Here is a 25176-nt window from a genome sequence, read left to right on the forward strand (position 1 = left end):
TAAAAAAAATTTTATAAGGATATAAGTACATACTTATTTTGACAAAAGGAAATACAAAAAAAGAACAAATACACGGGCCCACATAAAAACTATTAATTTTTTGGTATAAGAACGGTAGGTATCAATAAAACAGTATACAATCCAAAAACATTTCTCGGCATTTCAACAAACAATAATCAATCATATTTAGTTCAAACATGGCTTTATTTATCCTACCATCTTTGTTAATTTTTTTCTTTTTGCATATGAAATATTAATTATTTATCTGTATAATATTAAGTCACACAATAGACATTGTTTAGCTAAAACAAGAAGAAAAATACAACCAATGTAAAACATTGAAGCAGACATATACCGGGTGTCCACCTATATTTTCCTCCATTTTACCTGCCTATAACTTCTAAACGGCTTAAGATAGAAAAATGCGGTTTTCGCTGAAATGTTTTATTTTAGTAAACGTTTTGTCTGAATGTATTGAATTTTTTATATCAGTTTCAAATACGAAAAAAAAATGGCGGATTTTTGGAAAAAAACGTTGTTGACTTTTTTTAATGGAACACCCAGTATATTTTTTTGTAAATTGAAAGAAAGGTCATTCACCTATCCAGCAATATAAAGATTTTCAAAATCGGTTGTCAAATCACTGAGTAATTAATTGTTAAAATGAGCGGTGCAACGTGGATATCACATACTTAAATATGTAACATAACTAAGCAAAATGATATTATGTTATGTTATTTCCACATTGCATCTCTCATTTTAAAAATTATTTGCTCAGTCATTTGACAACCGATTTTAAAAATTTTTGTATCGCTGGATAGGTAAATTACCGTTTCTTCAAGCTACAAAAATATACTGGGTGTTTGAATAAAAAAGTCAACAACGTTTTTTTTAATCCGCCATTTTTTATTTAAAAGTGATATAAAAAATGGTCATTTACCTAAAAACTTGAAAAAACGGTCATTTACGTATCCAACGATATAAAATTTTTTTAAATCGGTTGTCAAATGACTGAGCAATTAATTTTTAAAATGAGAGAGGCAATGTGGAAATCACATAACATAATATCAATTTGTGATATATCCACGTTGCACCACTCATTTTAAAAATTAATTACTCAGTGATTTGACAACCGATTTTAAAAAACTTTATATCGCTGGATAGGTGAATGACCTTTCTTTCAATTTACAAAAAACATACTGGGTGTTCCATTAACAAAAAGTCAACAACGTTTTTATCAAAAATCCGCCATTTGTCTTTTCGTATTTTAAAGCGATATAAAAAATTCAATCCATTCAGACAAAACTTTTACTAAAATAAAACATTTATTTATATAATCCAAAAGATACAGCAATCCTAATCATTAAGAAATTTTATCACGGGAAAGTATTATTAGGTTACATCTTAAGTCATTTAATACATATTAACTAATTCACGGTTTTCGGCAATAAAAGTTCTTAACCGTTAAGTTGTTTCTTTTATACTAACTAATATTTCTTTATGACAAATATAGCACACGCCATGTTTGAATACGCCAAGAAACATATTATAGTTTATACATAAGTATACTTCTTCTTCTTTAAGTAGAAGAAGTATACTTATGTACGCCATGTTTGAATACGCCAAGAAACATATTATAGTTTATACATAAGTATACTTCTTCTTTAAGTAGAAGAAGTATACTTATGTATAAACTATAATATGTTTCTTGGCGTATTCAAACATGGCGTGTGCTATATTTGTCATAAAGAAATATTAGTTAGTCTAAAAGAAACATCTTAACGGTTAAGAACTTTTATTGCCGAAAACCGTGAATTAGTTAATATGTATTAAATGACTTAAGATGTAACCTAATAATACTTTCCCGTGATAAAACTTCTTAATGATTAGGTTTGCTGTATCTTTTGGATTATATAAATAAATGTTTTATTTTAGTAAGTTTGAATGTTTTTTATAAGTATACACATTTTTATAAAGGAACTTACCTGTATGCAGTTCTACCATTAATGAAAGCACCTAGTTGGTTAATAGCTCCTTTCAATATTGTTCTGAAGCTTTATATTATAGATATTCTATTATTCTCTCCGAGGTGGAAGTCAAAACGTCAATGAAAGCCATTTTTTAAGTTAAATTGTGGCTTATTTCCCAGTTAGAATAAGATCCTTTCTTTCAGAGTTGTCCATCATTATAGATATCTAAAATGCCTATAAAGATACTATTATGTTTCTTTTAGAACTACATATTCGGATATGCAACAATATTATTATTACATCTTAAATTAGGTAATCAATTTACTTTTATATACACCGAGTCATGACATAAAGAAACTTTATTAATATTTAAGAAAGATCGACTTGGCATATTGCCTAAGAAATATATCTTTGTATGTAAGATATCATTTTCTAAAATATTTCAAATAAATTCTACTATAGTCAAAGAAATATATCTTAAACATGATTGAACTATCACTTTCTGGCAAACTTCAAACCCATTTATTAGAAAGAAATTACACTTGATGTTAATTAATTTTATTAGTCATAAAAATATATTTTCTACACATTACAAAACTATTCTTTCTGAGCAATAATATTTCTTAGTAAAGAATATTATTATTTTACTATTATTAATTAATGTATTTAATGTTAAGAAATATATTTCGCCGAGATAAACGTATATTTAGAGTTAAGTTAATATTTCTTGAAAATAAAGTGATATTACATACGGCGAAATAAATCATTGTGTTAAGGTAAAATCATTATTTATTAATAAAACAAGATATAAAACATTATTATTACATACAAATATTTTCTCCACTCTTAAACCACTGGTTTCTTCTTCTTCTTCTTCTTAACGTGCCCTATCAAGTCCCCTTGACGTTGGCGATTAACATGGCGAAACTGTCTCTGTCTCGAGCTATTCTAAATAGGTGTTCTGCTTTCTTTATTCCTGTCCACTCCCGGATATTCTTCAACCAAGAGGCCTGCTTTCTACCAATTCCTCTGCGTCCTTCGATTTTACCCATCATAATAAGTTGAAGAATATTATACCGGTCTCCCCTTACTACGTGTCCAAAATAGGCCATCTTTCTATATTTGATGTTATCAAGCAGCTCGCGGGTAGCATTTGCTCTCTTAAGGACTGCCACACTGGTTTCTACACAACAATAAAAGGATGGAGAGGCAAATCCAACTTCCTCAAATTTTCCTTCTTTTGTTAATAGCACTTTGTATATCAGCAATTCACTAAAACAAAATCGTTATGTAGAAAGAGTAAACTTACTTTAATAAATTTTTTTTTATAAAGATATAGATATTTATTTTGACAAATTTGGGAAATACAAAAAAAAAAGAAATACACGGCCCCACATAAGAATTAATAATACTAATAATAATCAATCATATTTAGTTCAAACATGGCATTATTTAACCTACACATATTTGTTAATTTTTTTCTTTTTGTTAATGAAATATTAATTATTTATCTGTATAATATTAAGTCACACAATAAATATTGTTTAGCTAAAACAAGAGGGAAAATACAACCAATGTAAAACATTGAAGCAGACAGCATACCTAATCATTAAGAAATTTTATTACGGGAAAGTATTATTAGTTTACATCTAAGTCATTTAATACATATTAACTAATTCACGGTTTTCGGCAATAACATTTTTTAACCATAAACATATATTTCTTTTAGACTAACTGATTTCTTTATCTCAAATAAATTAACAGAAAACATCCTCAGCGTTGCACCCGCCATGTTTGATATAGCGTTGTATTGTATATTTTTATAGAAGCCGATACATTCAAGAAACCTATTATAGTTGATACATAAGTACATATACATATTTTTAAAAAGGTACTTACATGTATGAAGTTCTACCATTTCTGGAAGGCCTCGCAGTTGGTTAATAACTCCTTTCTTAATATTGTTCTGAAGCTATATATTATATCATTCTGTCCCAGCTTTAAATTGTGGCATATTTCCCAGTTAGAATAATAAGCTCCTTTATTTCAGAGTCGTCCATCATTATACCTAAAAAGCATATAAAGATACTATTATGTTTTTTTTAACCATTCGGATACGCAACAATATTATTATTACATCTTAAATTACTCAATTTACTTTTATTTAATACCTATATATGTACCGGGTGTCCCAATAAGAATGGCTCTTGGCCATATCTCAGGAACCGTTTATAGTAGAGCTTTGAAATAAAAAATTTTATAACAAAAGTTGCCTCAGGAAAAGCCTGGAAATTATTTTCATAATTGTGGGTCCACCGCTAGAGGGCGTAATTGAATATCAAAAATAAAAAAATCTAAATTTTACAAAATTTTCCCAATAAAGGGGCACTGGAAATCCAATTATTGTATTCTTCATCAAATTCTGCGCATATTTTATTTAACAAGTTTAACTCTACCTTTGCAAATAAGAGGTGGGGGTGAGTGGGAACCTTGTTATGAAAAAATGGCTGTAAGTCCGGTTCTGCTAAATCAAATTTTGAAAACTGGGTCTTGTTGAAGACAAATCTTTTTCTTCAATGTAAGCGTGATAACTTTGAACCATCCTAATAAGTAATAAGCCAGCTGGGAGGCGTTATTTAATTTTTTTCAGAAATCTAGTTTTCTTTGGAAAATATTAAATACAAGTATGCATTTTAATCATACTTTATAAAATTAGATTAAATTAGCAATAGAATAGCGAAAACTGCATGTCGATACCTTTTTTCTATCTCAAGATATCTCGAGAAACGTGTAAATTTTATACATAACTGTTACTATCACCGGTAAACTAAGTTAATAAAAAGTAGTGTGCTGTGGAAAAAAACAAAATAACATTTTCCAGATGTCAACGTATAAAAATATAATTAATTAAAACAACAATATAAAGAGAAGCAATACTATTAAAATTAAATATAACACAGAACAAAAAGAACTACTTAGTGACGACCTAAATATTCAAATTGTTGCCCATCATACACTAATCTAGAATACATTATCCAGAGAATACTAAACGCCATTCAAAGCATATCGAGAGCAGAAATTGAGACTGCTGTTCAATCTACTCTTGAAAGAGTAAATGTTTGCAACGAAAATGATGGGCAAAAATTTGAACGTTTATGTCATCATTAAATAGTTGTTTTTATTTCTTTGTAATAGGGCTTTTCAACGCTTCTCATTTGTTTCGAGCCTCTGTCATATGCCGTATAATCCGTGTATAATATTAATATACGAGTTATGAACGAGGCTCGAAACAAATGAGAAGCGTTGAAAAGACCTAATATACGTTGAGAGCTGGAAAATGTTTCTTTGTTGTTTCCATAGCACACTACTTTTAATGAATTATTTCGTTTACCGGTGACAGTAACAGTTATGTTTTTAAATTTACACGTTTTGTAAGATATCTCGAGACATAAAAAAGGTATTAACATGCGGTTTTCGCTATTGTGTTGCTAATTTTGTCTAATTTTGTAATATGGTATTAAAAATGCATGTTTGTATTTAATATTTTCCAAGGAACACTAGATTTCTGAAAAAAATTAAATAACGCCTTCTAGCTGGCATATTACTCAGTAAGTTGGTTCGAAATCATAACTTTTACATTGATGAAAAAGATCTATCTTCAACAAGACCAAGTTTGCAAAATTTGATTAAGCAGAACCGGACTCACAGCCAGTTTTTCATAACAAGGTTCCCACTCACCCCCACCTCTTATTTCCAAAGGTAGACCTAAACTTGTCAAATCAAGTATGCGTAGAATTTTATGAAGAATGCGACGATCGGATTTCCAGTGCCCCTTCATTAGGAAAATTTTGTAAAATTTAGATTTTTTAATTTTTGATATTCAATTACGCCCTCTAGCGGTGGTCCCACAATTATGAAAATAATTTCCAGGCTTTTCCTGAGGCAACTTTTGTTATAAAATTTTTTATTTCAAAGCTCTACTATAAACGGTTCCTGAGATATAGCCGAGAGCCATTCTTATTGGGACACCCGGTACGTACCTTCAAAATATCCGTAAATTTTTAAAGAACACCAATAACTCCAAAATCCATCTATATGAACATGAACATATCACGCCATCTTGACAAACACTGACGACTAAATCATAAATAGTTAATCTGCGCAACTCTTTTGTCAAAGAAAATCTCTTTGCAAGTAACATTTCGGCATTAATGACAAAGATTTTATTTTATAACCACAGTTACTACAGAGGGTGTTTCTGAACAATTATTTCTTGTGGTTTAAAATATTTATTTGATTGCAAAAAAATTTCTTGTTCACAAATATAAATATGGATTAACTTAACATTATATTTCTTATACTGCAAAATATTTGTAGTTTTCAATTTAAGAAATAAAAACTTTAGGATAAGAAAATTAAATGTAACCATTAATGCATTTCTTAGTATTGAAGAAATTATCTGTAAGAAATTATTGAGTTGTGTTTAAAAAACTCGTTTCTTTATATGTGAACCGGTATGTTTAATTTAATAGGATATGTTAACTTTTAAGAAATATTGCTCAAAGAAATCGGTGTTTTAGGAGAAAAGAAATTGTTCTCTCGGTGTACCTGTGTTCGTATACCATCAAACTATCCCTTAGACTTTAAAGAAAGCCAACAAATAACAAATCCAAAATCCATCTATGAAAATGAACTAATGCCATGCACGTCATCTTATCTTGCCAAAAACTTTAGGATAAGAAAATTAAAATGTAACCATTAATGCATTTCTTAGTATTGAAGAGATTATCTGTAAGAAATTATTGGGTTGTGTTTAAAAAACTAGTTTCTTTATATGTGAAGCGGTATGTTTAAGTTAATATGATATGGTAACTTTTAAGAAAGATAGCTCAAAGAAATCAGTGTTTTAGGAGAAAAGAAATTGTTCTCTCGGTGTAAAATGATGAGGATGCAGAGAAAAGTTTTGTAGCAAATGAGATTTTTATTTGGAAACTCTCTGCCTAAATTGGAGGTAGACCGTTATGCAGTCAGCAAACACAAAAGCTTATTTAATCATGATAAAATTCGGAAACGTGCATATACGTTATAAGGTAGCAACAGTACATATTATAGTGAGCGGCTATTGCTATTTTCAGAAACAAAATGCTGAAGAAATTATTTTTATTCGTCACACATCACAACTTGCCATTTTGAGAATTGAAGTAATCATTTGGGATTAAAATGACATAATATTTTTTGAATATATATACAAATATATATATATATATATATATATATATATATCCTCTAAGGTAACAGCTGATCTGGTAGGCAAGAAGGGGTTGAAGTTATTGGGTATGCAGCTGATTGAAAGCCAAGTGATACTCTGTTCAACAAATCATTATATTTCGACAATTTTCATTGTCATCATCAGATGAGAGCTACAAATATTTAAACATGGTACATTTTTTTTTTTTTTTTTTTTTTTTATTTATAATACAATTTCTTTGACAAGTAAGACATAATTAACAAAGAAATTGTATTATAAAAAAAAAAAAATGTACCATGTTTAAATATTTGTAGCTCTCATCTGATGATGACAATGAAAATTGTCGAAATATAATGATTTGTTGAACAGAGTATCACTTGGCTTTCAATCAGCTGCATACCCAATAACTTCAACCCCTTCTTATATATATATATATATATATATATATATTCCATCAAAAAACAACATCCGAGACATAGACATAACAGGAGCGTAAATCTACGCCCAACCTGAAAATGTCAGTCTCAAGTTTTAATTCCCTAATTACTTTAGAGTAAGTAAGATAATGTTTATGAAAAAACAAAAGATGTAGATCTTTTAAACACACTCAGTGATCAAAAGATCCACAGGTACTGGTTTAACGACCACTCGTACGAAATCAAACAAATGAAATAGAGAATGTGGAAAAATCCCCTTACGAATAACTCACACATCCACCATTTCTGGCTGGGAAAAATTTTTCGAATAGAATCAAAGATCCAAACACCAGTTCTTAGAAATGTGTTTCGCCCTCTTCAACCTCCGTGGGCTCATCGGTAAAGATGAGAGGTTGAATATCTTTAGACACATTCCATCAAAAAACAACATCCGAGACATAGACATAACAGGAGCGTAAATCTACGCCCAACCTGAAAATGTCAGTCTCAAGTTTTAATTCCCTAATTACTTTAGAGTAAGTAAGATAATGTTTATGAAAAAACAAAAGATGTAGATCTTTTAAACACACTCAGTGATCAAAAGATCCACAGGTACTGGTTTAACGACCACTCGTACGAAATCAAACAAATGAAATAGAGAATGTGGAAACACATTTCTAAGAACTGGTGTTTGGATCTTTGATTCTATTCGAAAAATTTTTCCCAGCCAGAAATGGTGGATGTGTGAGTTATTCGTAGGGGGATTTTTCCACATTCTCTATTTCATTTGTTTGATTTCGTACGAGTGGTCGTTAAACCAGTACCTGTGGATCTTTTGATCACTGAGTGTGTTTAAAAGATCTACATCTTTTGTTTTTTCATAAACATTATCTTACTTACTCTAAAGTAATTAGGGAATTAAAACTTGAGACTGACATTTTCAGGTTGGGCGTAGATTTACGCTCCTGTTATGTCTATGTCTCGGATGTTGTTTTTTGATGGAATGTGTCTAAAGATATTCAACCTCTCATCTTTACCGATGAGCCCACGGAGGTTGAAGAGGGCGAAACACATTTCTAAGAACTGGTGTTTGGATCTTTGATTCTATTCGAAAAATTTTTCCCAGCCAGAAATGGTGGATGTGTGAGTTATTCGTAAGGGGATTTTTCCACATTCTCTATTTCATTTGTTTGATTTCGTACGAGTGGTCGTTAAACCAGTACCTGTGGATCTTTTGATCACTGAGTGTGTTTAAAAGATCTACATCTTTTGTTTTTTCTTATATATATATATATATGTATATATATATATAGGGTGATTGATTAGTGCGAGGAAGCTCAGTAGATCTGTTATAGTAAAAATTACAAAAAAAAAGTTATTGAAAAAAATTGTAGGCAGCTTTAAACTCCACATTTTAAAATTAATTACAATCTTACAGGGTGTTCCATAAGATGGTGGCAGACCAAACTTTTGTTTTTTTAAATGGAACACCCTGTATTTTATTTTTAATTTGAAATCTGATTCACTTCCACATCACAAAAATGTAAAGTTTTATTATGTTATACCGGGTATTTAAAAAGTTATAACCAATATTACCTGAAAATCGTATCAAGTTTAACTCCCTGTATAATTAAAAAGGAGTATAGGAACATTGATCTATTGCAACCATAGTTTTTTAATAATTGTTAAAAATTATAAAACATATTCGTTTTCATAATATTCGTTAAATCAAATACAGGGTAAGTCAAAATGCAAGTACATTATTTTCTTGGTAATTTTAAATAGAACACCCTGTATTTTATATTCCTATCGAAAAGTACTACTATCGAACTTCAAATTTTATGAAGTACTCCCTATACCTAAAGTTATCAGTTTTCTAGATATTTTTATCTTTCCATCAAAGTATTAATTTGGTAGATATTTTAACGTTTACCAATAATTATTGTGAGTTGGCCATTATTGATTTGTCAGAAACTGACAGTTTGACATTATTATTTATTAATTCAGGAACGAAATAACGACACAGAAAAGAAAACAATTTGTTTCAAATAAAATTTATAAAAAATAACCGACGGAAAAAAAATAACACATAGAAAAATAAAAAACGACAGTAATTTTAACTTATCTTACTTAAGTAAGGTGTTCAAAATGACCTCCCAAAACATCTATGCATACTTGAAAGCGGTCATTGAAAGAGTTGCTTACATTATTAAGCATTTCTATTTTTCATAACATCCCTTGTTGTTGGAGGTATTTTGTATACTTCGTTCTTAACGTAACCCCAAAAAAATGACTCCATTTTATTGAAATCCGGTGACAATGGAGGCCACCTTACCGGTCCATCCCTTCCGATCCACCTTTCACCAAACTGATCATTAAGTTCACCACGTACTAATTCATTGTGGTGCGCAGGAGCACCGTCATGTGGAAACCACATTTGTTCACGTATATTAAGTGGAACCTCTTCTAGTAATATCGGTAACTGATTTACGATAAAATCTAAGTAAATCCCACCATTTAAGTTATCTTCAAAAAAATATATGGTCCTACTACATGGTTACCGACAATACCTCCCCGCACATTTAGAGACCATCTTGTTTGACTATGTGTTACTATATGGGGTATGGATTACTTGTTGAATCTTAGTGAAAGTTATGTCTATTAACAGAACCGTTTCGATGGAATGTAGCTTCATCACCAAATAGGACATAATCAAAAAATCTCTGCTCATTAATTTTTTCTAAGTCCCATTCACAAAATACTATTCATTTGTGCTATTCTTGGTGCTTTTGAATATGATAAGGGTGCATCTTGTTTTTAGATAGAACGTTTTGAACAGAGTAGTAACTAAGTTCTTGTTCATTGGAAATACTCCTTATACTTGTGTGTGGGTTTTCTGTATCTGCCATCAACACACTCATTTGGTTTTCCTCTGTCACACTAGTTTTTGTTCGTTCATGTTTTTCATAATTCACTGAACCAGTGCGGTTAAATCGATCTTTCAATTTTTCAAATGTATCTTGTCTAAGATGTCGCCTATCTGGAAACCGTTCTTGATCAATTCTAGCTGATAGTAATGAATTTTTATTGCATTCCCCCAAAATCCAGATCATATCTACCATTTTTTCATCAGTAGTAAAATTCATTATTGCTAATTTAAATTAAATTAATTACTGAATTACTAAATAATAATTATTGCTAATTTACGGTGTACCCCAATACTGAATTAATAAACAATAATGTCAAACAGTCAGTTTCTGACAAATCAATCATGGCCAACTCACAATAATTATTGGTAAACGTTAAAATATCTACCAAATTAATACTTTGATGGAAAAATAAAAATATCTAGAAAACTGATAACTTTAGGTATAGGGAATATTTCATAAAATTTGAAGTACGATAGTAGTACTTTTCGATAGAGATATAAAATACAGGGTGTTCTATTTAAAATTACCAAGAAAATAATGTACTTGCATTTTGACTTACCCTGTATTTGATTTAACGAATATTATGAAAACGAATATGATTTATAATTTTTAACAATTATTAAAAAACTATGGTTGCAATAGATCAATGTTCCTATACTTCTTTTTAATTATACAGGGAGTTAAACTTGATACGATTTTCAGGTAATATTGGTTATAACTTTTTAAATACCCGGTATAACATAATAAAACTTTATATTGTTGTGATGTGGAAGTAAATCAGATTTCAAATTTAAAATAAAATACAGGGTGTTCCATTTAAAAAAACATAAGTTTGGTCTGCCACCATCTTATGGAACACCCTGTAAGATTGTAACTAATTTTAAAATGTGGAGTTTAAAGCTGCCTACAATTTTTGTCAATAACTTTTTTTTGTAATTTTTACTATAACAGATCTACTGAGCTTCCTCACACTAATCAATCACCCTGTATATGTTTTTCTCCTGATTTGGTATTCAATCAGGAGACTGGTATTATGACCAATCATATTATCCGTTTGCACGCCAATGGTGAATATAAAATTCTTAATTGTATGTCAAAAAATGTGCAATAACTACGTCTTCAAACCCACCAAATCTGATTTGCATATCTTAAGCGGTTTTAAAGCAATAAATAAATTGTCAGTTTGTAAAAAAAATTGAACATCCCGTATCTCGAAAACGAAGCGTTTGCAGGCATATGATTATAAAGCAAACTGTCATTATTTTCTCATGTAAAATTACCCCTTAAAGTTTGTCGCACTTATTTAGAAACACCCTGTACTGATGACGAACATATCCAGTTGTTAAAGTACCTTACTTTTTTGTTATCCTACATAAGCGAATGAATCTAAAAATAGAATGTTAATAAAACCTGAGGCTATAGGTGGTTTTTAATTTCAGTATTTTATAAATGCTATAATAGTCCACAGGGTGATGCGTACTTTGAGAAAAAAACACAGTTTGATTCGTACACCCCACCCGGTATACAATGACAGTTTACCTGTCTAGCAACAATATTATTACAGCGATACTGTTGATGAATATGGCTATAACATGGTAAAAAAATCACTTAAATCGGACAACAGGTTTAGAAAATTCGAGACATCAAAACAGACCAAATTTTCAGTGGATCGATTTTTTGCACCCGAGGGTATATTATGATTTAAAAGAATTAGTTTATTTTTTATTATCTATAGATTTTGCATTCCACTGCAATATGTTAAACTCCCTATTGAATATCATTATTTACATCATCTTGTTGCTCCGCAAACTAATTATGTTTTAAGGTATGTAATTAGATTTTCTATTGCATTTCCTATTGATGTATGTATGTATAGGACTGCAATAACTGCTGCATCTCTAATACTATACTTATCATTTATGCACGAGAAAAGTGTCACATTTCCAAAAAACTACTTCTGAGATATTCCCATTTTAATGACATGTCGGTTTTTTAATTTCAACCTGTAGCTCCATACAATAACAATTTACTGTAGAACCTTGGCAGTGTGGTGCCTCGGAATGGTCTTTACAACCCGTACTTATATTGACGGTAAATTACCCAGTATTTTTCTAGTTCTGGTCAAAAGTGTCACTTTTCATCTAAAAAAAAATGGGAAGGTATTGTAGAAATAAGACACTATGACAAATTCGAAAATGTTATTTTATTGAAACATTAGCGACGATCTCTCATAAAAGGGCCTATAGTAAGATCGAATGATATTTTTTTCGAATAGAGACATAATCCCAGTCTTCTTTTTTTCATTTATTTTTGGATTTTCTAGATATGCTGGTAATATCACTTTGACTTTGCTTTTGGTTTCTCGTTTTATTGGTATGGAGGAATACTCAGATCCAAATGAATCTGTACATTCTATACTTTTTTAGTTGTTAAATGAATAATGCGCAAGTCTCGAATTTTGTTTATCCCTTGTGGAATTACATCGGGCATTGGCATTAAGTTCAAAAAGTCCTTATAACTCATTTCGAGAACTTGGAAATTTTTCTTTCCTATTTTTATTCCCATCATGAGTGAAAAGTACTGATCAGGATGGAAACTAACCTTCAACTTCCATATGAACAACAGTGTCAGCCTTCACATTTTAAGTCTCAACTTCTAGAGCTATCGTAGCATCGATCTTACATTATCAGTCTCCATTTCCATATACATACCTATCGTTAGTGGGCTGACTAGGTTCATTGAATGATATTGAATGTGATGCTTGAAAGTCTTGATTATCTATCCATCTGCTGGTCTTGCTGTGTACAGTTTCCATTTCACTAGGAAGAGGGACTTTCTTTAAATGACTATACTTTTACAACTCACCAGTGCTCTTTGTGTCCACAGCGGACTTTGCCAACCTCATTAACATCATTATTCGATTACTTCTTTGTCTCTCCATTATAAAAGAGTCTGCAAATAATAATCGGTTTTACATTCTTTTGCCATTAAATAAACAAAACTCGTTAGGATTGCAACGTTAAGGCAATTGTTCCTAATAAATAATTTCTACCAGATCGTCCCATTTAGGTGTCACTTTGAGACACACAGTAATAAAAATGGGCACGTGAGTATTATTAAGAAAAGTGACATATTTTAATTGATACATTATGTAAAACTGTTAGATTTATATTTTATAAGCATAATTTTAAAGCAAACTGTTACCATTTTAATATGTCACTTTTCAAGATAATACTAGAAACAAGCCACATAGCAAATTATTATAAATTTTACCACATCCATTTAGCGGAGTCAAAAAATCAGCCGGAAAGAAATGGTTGAGACTTTTTCTGAAAAGGCATCCGACGCTTTCAATGCGTACTCCTCAGGGAATGTCACCTGCTCGAGTAAATTCGTTTACTCATGAAAATGTATCCAAGTTCTTTGACCTGTATGAACCAGAATATCTTAAGCTTACTAACCCTGCACAACGTATATTCAATGTAGACGAAACAGGTATTACAATTGTTCAGCACAAACATATCATTTCTATGAGAGGGAAGAAGCAGGTTTCGTCACTTACTTCAGCAGAAAGGTGCAGATTACTGTTATTGTATGTATGAATGCTGCAGGAGTTTTCGTATGACCATTATTAATCTTGCCTAGAAAAAATATGAAAACAGAGTTGATGCCAGGAGCTCTCACTGGAGCAGTCACAGAATGCCATGTGTCAGGTTGGGTACAGGCCCATATTTTCACTAGATGGCTACAACACTTCATAAAATTCACTAAACCTTCAGCTGCAGACCCTGTTCTTCTCGTCCTTGATGGCCACTATTCTCATACCAGACACGTTGCTCTAATAGATTTGGCCAAACAGAATCGTGTGACGATTATTTACCTCCCACCACATTCTACACATAAAATGCAACCGTTGGATGTTGCTTTTATGGCACCGCTGAAAACTTACTACGCACAAGAAATAGAAAACTGGCTTAGAGAAAATCAGTTGAGTGTTGTGTCGCCCTATGCCATTGCCAGTATTTTTTGTAAAGCGTAAAACAAAGCTGCGACGTTGGAAATATCTTGCAATGGTTTCCGAAAAACTGGACTGGTCCCTATTTGTCACCATATTTTTAGGGACTTTGAATTTGGAATTCAAGAGCACTTGGAAACACAAAACGAAAAGGACGAATAAATAATAGAACCAAACCATGAACAACCAAATCATCCAATGCGAGAACATAGAACTCCTAGTCCACCACTACCTCATCAACAACTTGTGTCTCCGAAAGACATCTATCCGATCCCTACATACAAGAGAGATACAACTAAAAAGCCACATGCCAGATCAGGAAAGGCTTCAGAAATTACTCTAACACCCTACAGAGAAGAATTAGAGCAAAGTTTGCAGAAGAAAAAAGCAAAAGAACTAGTATCCCAGCTAAACTTGGATTGTGTATTAGCTCCAGAAAAAAACAATTCAACAAAAAGTGTTAGATCAGAAAAAACAGCAACGTCCGAAGAAGAAATAGCAGTACGCGAAGACGTAGCTCAACCTTCTACATCAAAAGGCAAAACGTCAAGAAGGAAACGGAAAGTTTCTTCGAGTTCAAGTTCAAATAGCAGCGAAGACTCTCCATTAGCTGATTCATCGTCCGACGAAAGTGGAGAAAACGACGCGGAATGTCTATTTTGCACCGAAAAATTTTCCGACGATAAATATGGAGAACGATGGTTAAAGTGTTACCAATGTGGCAGGTGGGCACATGAAGACTGTAGAGAAATAAAGTCCAGCACATTTATTTGGCTTTTCTGCGAAGGAAAGGGCTTTTTTGAATAGTATCTCAAATTGGGGTACCTGTCTCAAATTTGGATACCTGGCTATCCCAAATTAGGCGACCTTTTATTTTTAATATTAAATGTCGCAAAAAATTAAACGTAATTTTTGCAAAAATATATGTATGTGTTATTCGCTTTATTTATTTTTTGTTGTGTTGTAGAAACATTAAATTTAAGTTTTCGAAATAATTGTTTTAAAAACTTTTGAATATTCTGTTTTATATTTGTTTTTCAAAAAAGTGTCTCAAATTTGGTGCCTTTCCTCTATCAAATAAGTCCCAATGTGAGTCCTTTATGTCCCCACCACCGTCCCATATATGTACCAATGAGTTACCTTTCTTCAACATCAATCAAGACACCCGAGCCAGCAGATTATAAAATCTAGTGAACTGTGAGTGCATGTGCAGTAGTGATGTTGAAAAAGTAACTATTCGTTACAAAGTACTCGTTACTTGCGAATGCCGAAAGTAACGATTACTATTCAGAGAAACAAATCGTTACTTTGATTACTCTGATTACTTCGTATCAATCGTTGATTACTTTGATTACTCTGATTACTTTTAATACTCTGATTACTTTGATTACTCTGATTACTTTGATTACTCTGATTACTTTGATTACTCTGATTACTCTGATTACTTCGTTACTTGATCGTATCAGAGCGAGTAACGACTATTGTATCTACTTTGATTACTTCGTTACTTCGTACCAATCGTATCAGAACGAGTAACGACTATTGTATCTACTTTTATTACTCTGATTACTTCGTTACTTCGTACCAATCGTATCAGAGCGAGTAACGACTATTGTATCTACTTTGATTACTCTGATTAATTCGTTACTTCGTACCAATCGTATCAGAGCGAGTAACGACTATTGTATCTACTTTGATTACTCTGATTACTTCGTTACTTCGTACCAATCGTATCAGAGCGAGTAACGACTATTGTATCTACTTTGATTACTCTGATTACTTCGTACCAATCGTATCAGAGAGAGTAACGAATATTGTATTTACAACCATTACACTTGATTACTTTCTAAACTGGCCGTAAAAATGTGGAAATGATAATGTTTCTACAGTATGATCAACAACTTTAATTATGTATGTGTTGCATTGGTTTTATTAGAATTAGACCACGGCATTTAGCACTAAAATCACCGGAATAAATAGATTTTTAAATAGAGCACCTAGCGACTTGCAACTTTTTGCACTGTGTTCAGGATGAACTCAAAAATAAAGGTTACAATAGAAAAATGGATAGAAATGCATAAGTGCATTTTAAAATGTATAAAATGCATCCAAAAGTGCATAAACATGTCAAAATCACTATACGGTCAGATTTTGTTATTCACGGGGTTTTTGGGCTTACTGAACACGAATGTGCAATCAGAACCGACCTCCGAAGCACCTCTGTTACCCAGGGTTATTCAAAGATACGTAATCTAGAGTTTAGAGGGTTTTGCCACTTAATTGATGCGAACAGATTACTCGAGGGTTTTAGGATCTTCTTCTTCTTTAAGTGCCATCTCCGCTGCGGAGGTCGGCAATCATCATAGCTATTCGTATTTTAGAGACGGTTGCTCTGAAAAGTTCATTTGATGTACATCCGTACCACTCTCTCAGGTTGCGCAGCCATGATATTCTGCGTCTCCCTATGCTTCTCTTTCCTTGAATCTTTCCCTGCATAATCAATTTAAGCAAGCTGTATCTCTCTCCACGTGAAATATGTCCGAGATATTCAAATTTTCTTATTTTGATGGTATTTAGGATTTCCATGTCTTTATTCATCTTTCTCAGAACCTCTTTGTTTGTGACGTGTTCTGTCCACGATATTTTCCGAATTCGTCTGTACACTCACAGCTCGAATGGTTCTAGTTTTTTCATTGATGCAGTATTCAAGGTCCAAGCTTCCATTCCATAAAGCAAAGTCGAGAAAACGTAGCACCTAGCCAACCTAACTTTTAGCTTCAACTTCAAATCTCTTGTGCAGAGCACTTTTCGCATTTTGTTAAAATTTGCTCTAACCTTTTCTATTCTGATTTTGATTTCCTGTAAGTAATCTCCTGTGGAGTTGATCATTGTTTCAAGGTATGCATATTGGTTGACTCGTTCGATATTGGATCCGTTTATGAAGATAGTGAAGAGTTTTCGATATTCTCATAAACTTTGTCTTCTTAACATTCATTGTTAGCCCGTATTGCATACTCTTCCGAGTATGCATTAAAAAGAATTGGCGACAACACGCATCCCTGTCTCACTCCACGTCTGATTTAAATTTTCTCTGACAGCTGATCGTTAACATTTACTTTTGCTCGTTGCTTATAGTATAAATTTGATCTAATCCTGAGCTCATTGTAGTCTATGTTCTTTGATTCCAGGACATGCATTAATTGTTAATGTCATACTTTGTCGAATGCTTTATTATAGTCAATAAAACACGCATATATATCTTGATTGACGTCCAGGCACCTTTGTATAAGTATGTTAAGTGAAAAAATAGCTTCATGAGTTCCCAGGCCTTCGCGAAACCCAAATTGCGTATCATTAATGTCTATGTCAAGTTTATGATATATTCATAAACATATTCATATAGGTACAAGTGTACATGTACAACTATACGCTTTCAGTCGAAGGTACTACGGACCATAACAAATGCACCTTGGTTTATACCAAACAGAGAAATCCGATACGATACCAAGTAGGCACATTTAAGGAAATATGTAGTAAGTGAATACAGCAGCCGCTATTTTTGGTGAAATTGAAAAACCACCAAAACAATCTTGCACTAATCTTGATAGATAATAGTGAGCACTGAGCAGACTCGGAGACTGAAGAGCCACAAACCATTGGAGCTACCATATAGGTTCTTAGGTTCTAAGCAGCAGTGAAGTGAAGTGCAATGAAGTACTTAGCGGTAAAGGCACATTTCAATAATCTAAGAGACTATTGGAGTTTTTGTTATCACTGGATAACAAATCCAAATTTATACATAGGTACACCCTTTTGTACAAACAAAAAAACCTGTTTATAATTTTTATGTATGGATTCACTCACCATAGATAAAACCCTTATTCACCACCAACCCTTCTTCTATACCTCTATGTACGTTTAGTTTAAAAATATTTACCTTATTCTAACTTCTCCAAAAATTAATAAATTCTGTCATATTATATGACATAATTTATTGGATGACATAATATATGACTCATATATTATGTCCTCCATGTCAGTCTATGAATCAAAAAAAGTAAGAAGGCAGCTCTTGGTGAAAGTCTGTCAGAATATATCGGCAGTTAACGTGTTAAAATACTTTAGTAAATATCGCGAAATTGCGAGACATTCGAGAGTTATCAAGTAACTCTAGAGAATACGGTAACGTTATAAATAACATGTAAAGTATACAGTAAAATAGCGTTACCGTATTCTCCTAGGGTTACTTGATAACTCTCTATTAAGTTCCCCGAACCGCTTTATTTCACTTCCTTGACAGGTTCTTGTGTTGAGTTATATCTACTTTTAATGGCAATTCTTACGCATTAACAAAAGACATGGATTTTGAAAATTCAAAAGCCACTCATAAATTTCTCTTACAACATATGGACTTACAACTGAGCGACAGATCTAGTTGTGCCCTTTCTTTTTACAAAGGAAGTGAAGTATTTTTTTGAATAGTGTAGTGTGAGTGTGATAGATAAAGTAATTTGTCTTGTCTTGTCAATTGTGTATTATTTCGAAGTTCGAGATAAGTTGCTACGAATGAATATGTGTGCTTTTTGACCATCGAAATTCAATGGACAAAAGGATAAAGGGTTTAACTTTCTCTCTAGATAGAAGGAAGGGGGTTAGGTATTTCGTAATTTCAAAAATGTTATTTTAGCTATGTTTTTTAGCCTTAAAAATTGTCATTTTTCTTTTTTTTTTGGTTTTAATTTGTTTATAACTTGAAAATGATAAACTTGAGAAAAGTGTGAAAAATTACAAAACACCTTTTTTGTTTCGAATGATCCAAAAATCTACAATAGGTACTAATAGATACCTGCACGGACCGAAAAAAGTTAATTAGAATTTATAAACAAAGTCATTTTTTAATTAATAAATAACTAATTAAATCTGGTCAAAATTATATCAGGCGCCCGCTGTTATTTGTAATTTTTAAAATTATAAATTACATATCAAATTTATGGAAATAAAAGGCAAATATCGAGCAACTAGATGATATCTGATATCTGCCTTTTATTTCCATAAATTTCAAATATTCCATCTCCTATTTTATATATCAAATCATTTTTATCCATTAAACAGATCGGTGAAGGTACTGAAGGTCATTGTTATATAGGAATACCTATACAAAATACCTACCTACCGAGAAATACGATTCTCGATATGATTACAGGTACTCAAATACAAAAGTAGTAACAAAAGTAATCATAGTAATCAAAGTAACGAATACTGTAAATGATTACTTTTGTTATATCGGAATATCTATACAAAATACCTACCTACTGAGAAATACGATTCTCGATATGATTACCGGTACTCAAATACAAAAGTAATCATAGTAATCAAAGTAACGAATACTGTAAAGTGTAAATGATTACTCGTTATATCCGAATACCTATACAAAATACCTATCTACCGAGAAATACGATTTTCGATATGATTACCGGTACTCAAATACAAAAGTAATCAAAGTAATCAAAGTAACGAATACTTTGAATGATTACTTTATACAAAAGTAACGATTTGTAACGATTACTCGAAAGTAACTATAATCAACATCACTAATGTGCAGTCACTTAACACGCTTTAACTTCCACTGGCGACTCGCAACGAGAGCTTATAGATTGAAACGCGTGCTGAAATATATTTATTTCGTAGTTTTTTTATCTTTTATACCTTTATTTAAAATGGTAAGTGGCTTGCTTATTTATCTAATACTATCTATATTTTATTTGCTAAATATTCCGATTTTTTTAAATAAAAATATTAAAATTTGAATATTTTTCGGAAAATTGTGTGCCTATTTTATCAGTTTATATTAGCAACCACGTTTTGATTTGTTTTGTTACTATTTAATATGTATTTAATGCTATATACTACATAATATTGACATAATATAATTTTTAACAATATTTTAATTTTTTATCAAAAAATCTGCCGATTGAATAAACATTTCTGGGTTCTTTTAATTATTTTCTTTTGAACTAATTCTAATTCTTTTATTTTAAAACATTTAGGAAACAAGCGTGTTTCTAGTTTTCTCCTTATACTTTTTTGTCTTGCGCATAATCATTAAAAACTTTCTTTCGGAAAGGAAATTTCATCAGTGTTTCTTCATAATGATTTTGTTTTATTCGAAGTTATATATATATATCTTCATCATAAAGCTTCTTTTTAATAATCTCAACGACTAGTAGGTTTACTAAAACAATGTAATATTTTAAAATACTTACATTTTTGTTTTATATTACAGAGTCTTGATAAAGGGGTCAAACAACCCCGAAAGCTAGACAAAAAGTCAAAAGAGTGTTTCTTTGATATCCTGGCCAAACTTCTGACTGCAACCCTAATAAACCACTTGTTTGTATATATATATATATATATATATATATATATATATATATATATATATATATATATATATATATATATATATATATATATATATATCTATTAGGTACATTCAATAATTACGGAATATTATAGAATATAAAATAACGAATTAATTGGTCAAATTTCTGGGGGGCAAATCCTTTCTGTTTTAATAACGAAGTTCTAGTAACTTTTCTAGTTACTTTCTTAGTAGGTACATTCAAGAAATTTAGAGCGTTAGGTTGCTTCCGGTTGGAAAAATCCTCTTCAATTTTATGTGCTTCCACGTGCCATGCACTTTAATAGGGATGTTCACAAAAAATTAAAAAGTCATTTCAAACATGTAAAACGATCAAGAAACACCCTAGGAATAATTGTCCAAAATTTCAACAAAATTGAAAAAGCCTTTCTATAAAAAATCTTTATTAGAAATCTAGCATTATTTTAAATTTCAAGAACGCTTCTCTATTGGCCTGACGTCACTAGTTGCATACCCCAAGCGCGCACCATTCTCATAGTGTTACTGTTTACCTGTTTGACGTTTCAGGTCATTTTATTTTGTTCTCTTCTTGTTTTATCAGGGTTAAAGTGGAGTTTTATAGTGAATTTGTTTAGTTTAAAGTGGATAGACTGTTTGTAAGGACATATTGTAAGGTTTTCAGAAAGCCGATTCGTATAAACTACCGACTGTAGTGTAGATGTAACAATGGTGTAGGATTTATTGGCATCTTGTAAAAAAATAAATCTACCACAGCTTTACTGAGTGTATATTCCATATAATTTTCCATGTCTTCTTTAAGCTAAAAAAATAAATGCTTAATACTCCACAAAAAAAAATAGAGAAAGTTGTATGCATGCATTGTACGCATGCATATTGTATACATACATTGGCTGGTTATTACTTTACCTTGGTTAGGTGTATTAAAAATATTTTTATTCTTCTTCATGTGCCTTGTCCGTTGTGGACGTTGGCTATCATCATGGCAATTTTAATTTCATTTGAGGCGTTTCTGAATAACTCGATCGATTTTTGTCCAAATCATTGGCGTAAGTTTTTAAGTCATGAGTGTCTTTTCTTCCGGGTCCGCGTTTGCTCTCTATTTTACCTTGCGTTATCAGTTGGAGTATACGATATTTATCATGCCTCATGATATGACCGAAATATTTAAGATTTCGTTTCTTAATTGTAAAAGAGATTTCTTATTGTTTTCCCATTCGACGCAATACCTGTACGTTGGTGTGGGTCGCCCAGGATATTTTGAGGATACGTGGGTACACCCACATCTCGAATGCCTCTAGCTTTTTCATTAATGTTTCCATTATTGTCCAGGCCTCTGCGCCATATAGCATGACCGGAAATAATAACATTTTAGCAGCCGCATTTTTAGTGGGAGAGATATTATGTCGCAATGGGTGAAAATATTTCTCATGCATGTTGTTAAATGTTGCTATGTCCTTTTCAACTCTAGATCTTATTTCGGTTGTTTCGTATTTCGAGTTGACAACTGTTCCAAGGTAAAAAATATTTTTGAACTTGGGTATTATACATTTTCATTTCAACCAATCTTTTCACAAATTTATCAAATTATTAATAATTTTAATATAATATAAAGTCATACCTACATCCACATGTAGTTATTTCAAGGTTTACTTTTACTGTATGTATTATTAGAATCCCGTTTTTAGGAATATCCCAGTTTAAGGAATACAAATTTGAGGTCCCGAAACTTTTTCATTTACTCTTTAAGGGGGTAGGTGCAAAATCTTGGTCCAATGCTATTTAAATTCATTAATTTTTTTCGAATCCTGAGAAAACTAATAAGTATTTTTGAAAAATGTAAATGCAGAAAGAACAATTACATTATTACCAAGGGCCGAAAATTCCTGAAAACTTCTATAATGTTTATTTTATTAAGTTAGTTCTTTAAGTTAGTTATTTTAAGTTCTAGCTGCAACAAACCATTTCTTTTTCTGTTTTAAATTGGCTGGAACGGCAATAAAAATCTTGCCAGAACTGTTTTTTGATGTATTTACACACCCAGGAACAAAACACCACGTATTTGGCTTTATTTTTAATAATTAAATACGTAAAAAACTGCGCACATTCAAATACACTTCGTAAATAAGTATACAAAACTAGTCGTCGATCAAAGACGTTACGACTGCTGACGTCACAGACCGTAGCCTCGCTGCAGGGTACCGTTTTTCTAGCCTCCAAGAAAATCAACATTATGAACTCATTTATCTTAAAAAATATACATTTTTAAACAGTTTTATGATTGTTACGTTTTTATATACCTTGTAATCTATTGAATTTAACTATATTTAAAAATTAGTGAACATCCCTATTAGAGCATAGGGTGGCGGTAAAAATGCTTTTACTTCAACACTTCAAATAATTTTAGTAGAATTTTCGTGTGGTTTCACAACTATTTTTTTTTTAATATATTTAATCACTTTTTGTTCAGACCATACCTTTTCTAGTTACGGCACTTATAGTTAGTCATTTTTCTAATTTATTTAATTGCTTTTGTTATGCCACTTCACTGACATATCCAGGGCCGCGTTTAGGTCAATTGCCGCCCTAGGCAATTCTCTAGTAGCCGCCCTTCAAACATGTACCATTTTTGCGAAAAAAAAATGCAAGCAGAATTTTTTAGTTAGGGAGCGTTCAAGTATTATGTAACACGATTTTTGAAGATTTTTGACCCCCCCTCCCCCTACGTAACGCATTTTTGAAGATTTTTGACCCCCCTCCCAACCTGCGTTGCGTAATACTTAAACGGTCCCTTAAATAAGAAATGTATTGTTTGGAAATGTATTAAAATGAGGAACATAGAATTTATAAAAAATAATATTTTACACAACAAAAATCACACTGATCACAGTATGGTATGAATTCACTTTTGACCGGTGAAAATAAACACAGAATGTTTTACATACAAATGAAAAATTATGATTATGTATAATTTGCAATTTGCACTAATATAAGATAGGAATGTGTTGCGATAGCAGTAGCCGTTATTTTTTAACTGTTATTTCACTGAAGCTATTTTACCCTGTTACATCATTTTCATAACAACTGAAATATTCAGGTAGCTGACTACTTTTTTAATTATTGTAGACCTATAGGAAGAAAACCTACCCGTGTCCTGTCTAGAGTTCACGTCCGTTTTTTTAATTATTAACAATTTAATTTGTATGTAATTTCTACATACATTACATATATGCAATTTTATTATAAATGTATTAATTAATAAAGGGTCTACTTTGTTTAAACATTTCTTGAAAAAATTATTTTTTCCAAATACCTATTTTCTTAATCATATCATTATAGTATGTTATAACTAGATCCAAACCCAGGCATCCAAAGTGAAAGTTATCCTCCAGCACTAAATTGTTCTATATGGTCTACATAATGTTCAGAAAAAAGTCACACCATTCAAGTCACACCGTTTGGGGGGAAGAGGGGGGAGAAATCGGTAAATTTGTAGTTTTTTAAGTTTTTCGTCAATATTTCTAAAACTATGGGGTTTAGCATGAACAACCTTCTATACAAAAATGTTCTACATTAAATTTTAAACAAAAAAGGTCCTTTGCATAATCCGTCTAAAATGAACGGCTCCAAAGTTATGGAGGTAGTATAGTATAATTGGTCCAAAAAAGGCCTAACCCAGACATTAAAAGTAAAAATTTTCCTCCAACACCAAATTGTTCTATATGGTCCAGATATTATTCAGTAAAAAGTTACACCATTTTGAGCGTCCCGTTTGGGGGGTAAATAGAGGAGAAATCGGTAAATTAGTAGTTTTTTATGTTTTTCGTCAATATTTCTAAAAATATGCTTTAATGTTCTATATAAAAATGTTCTACATTAAATTTAAAACAAAAAAGGTCCTATACATAATTGTTATAAAATCAACGATTCCACAGTTACGGAGGGTAAAAAGTGGAGGTTTTCGATACTTTTTATATTTTTTGAGCAATTTATATTTTTACTGATTGAAATAAATTTTTTTTAACAGGATTTGCTATTTAAGTGGCCGATGGTATGTTAGTGATAATCCCTTGAAGAATTAACGTCAACCTCACCACCCAAAATCATCTTCATTGCCCAAAAAATATAAAAAGTATCGAAAACCTCCACATTTCACCCTCCGTAACTCTGGAACCGTTGATTTTATAACAATTAAGG

This window comes from Diabrotica virgifera, chromosome 10, assembly GCF_917563875.1.
Source record: "Diabrotica virgifera virgifera chromosome 10, PGI_DIABVI_V3a".
Classification (NCBI taxonomy): Eukaryota; Metazoa; Arthropoda; class Insecta; order Coleoptera; family Chrysomelidae; genus Diabrotica; species Diabrotica virgifera.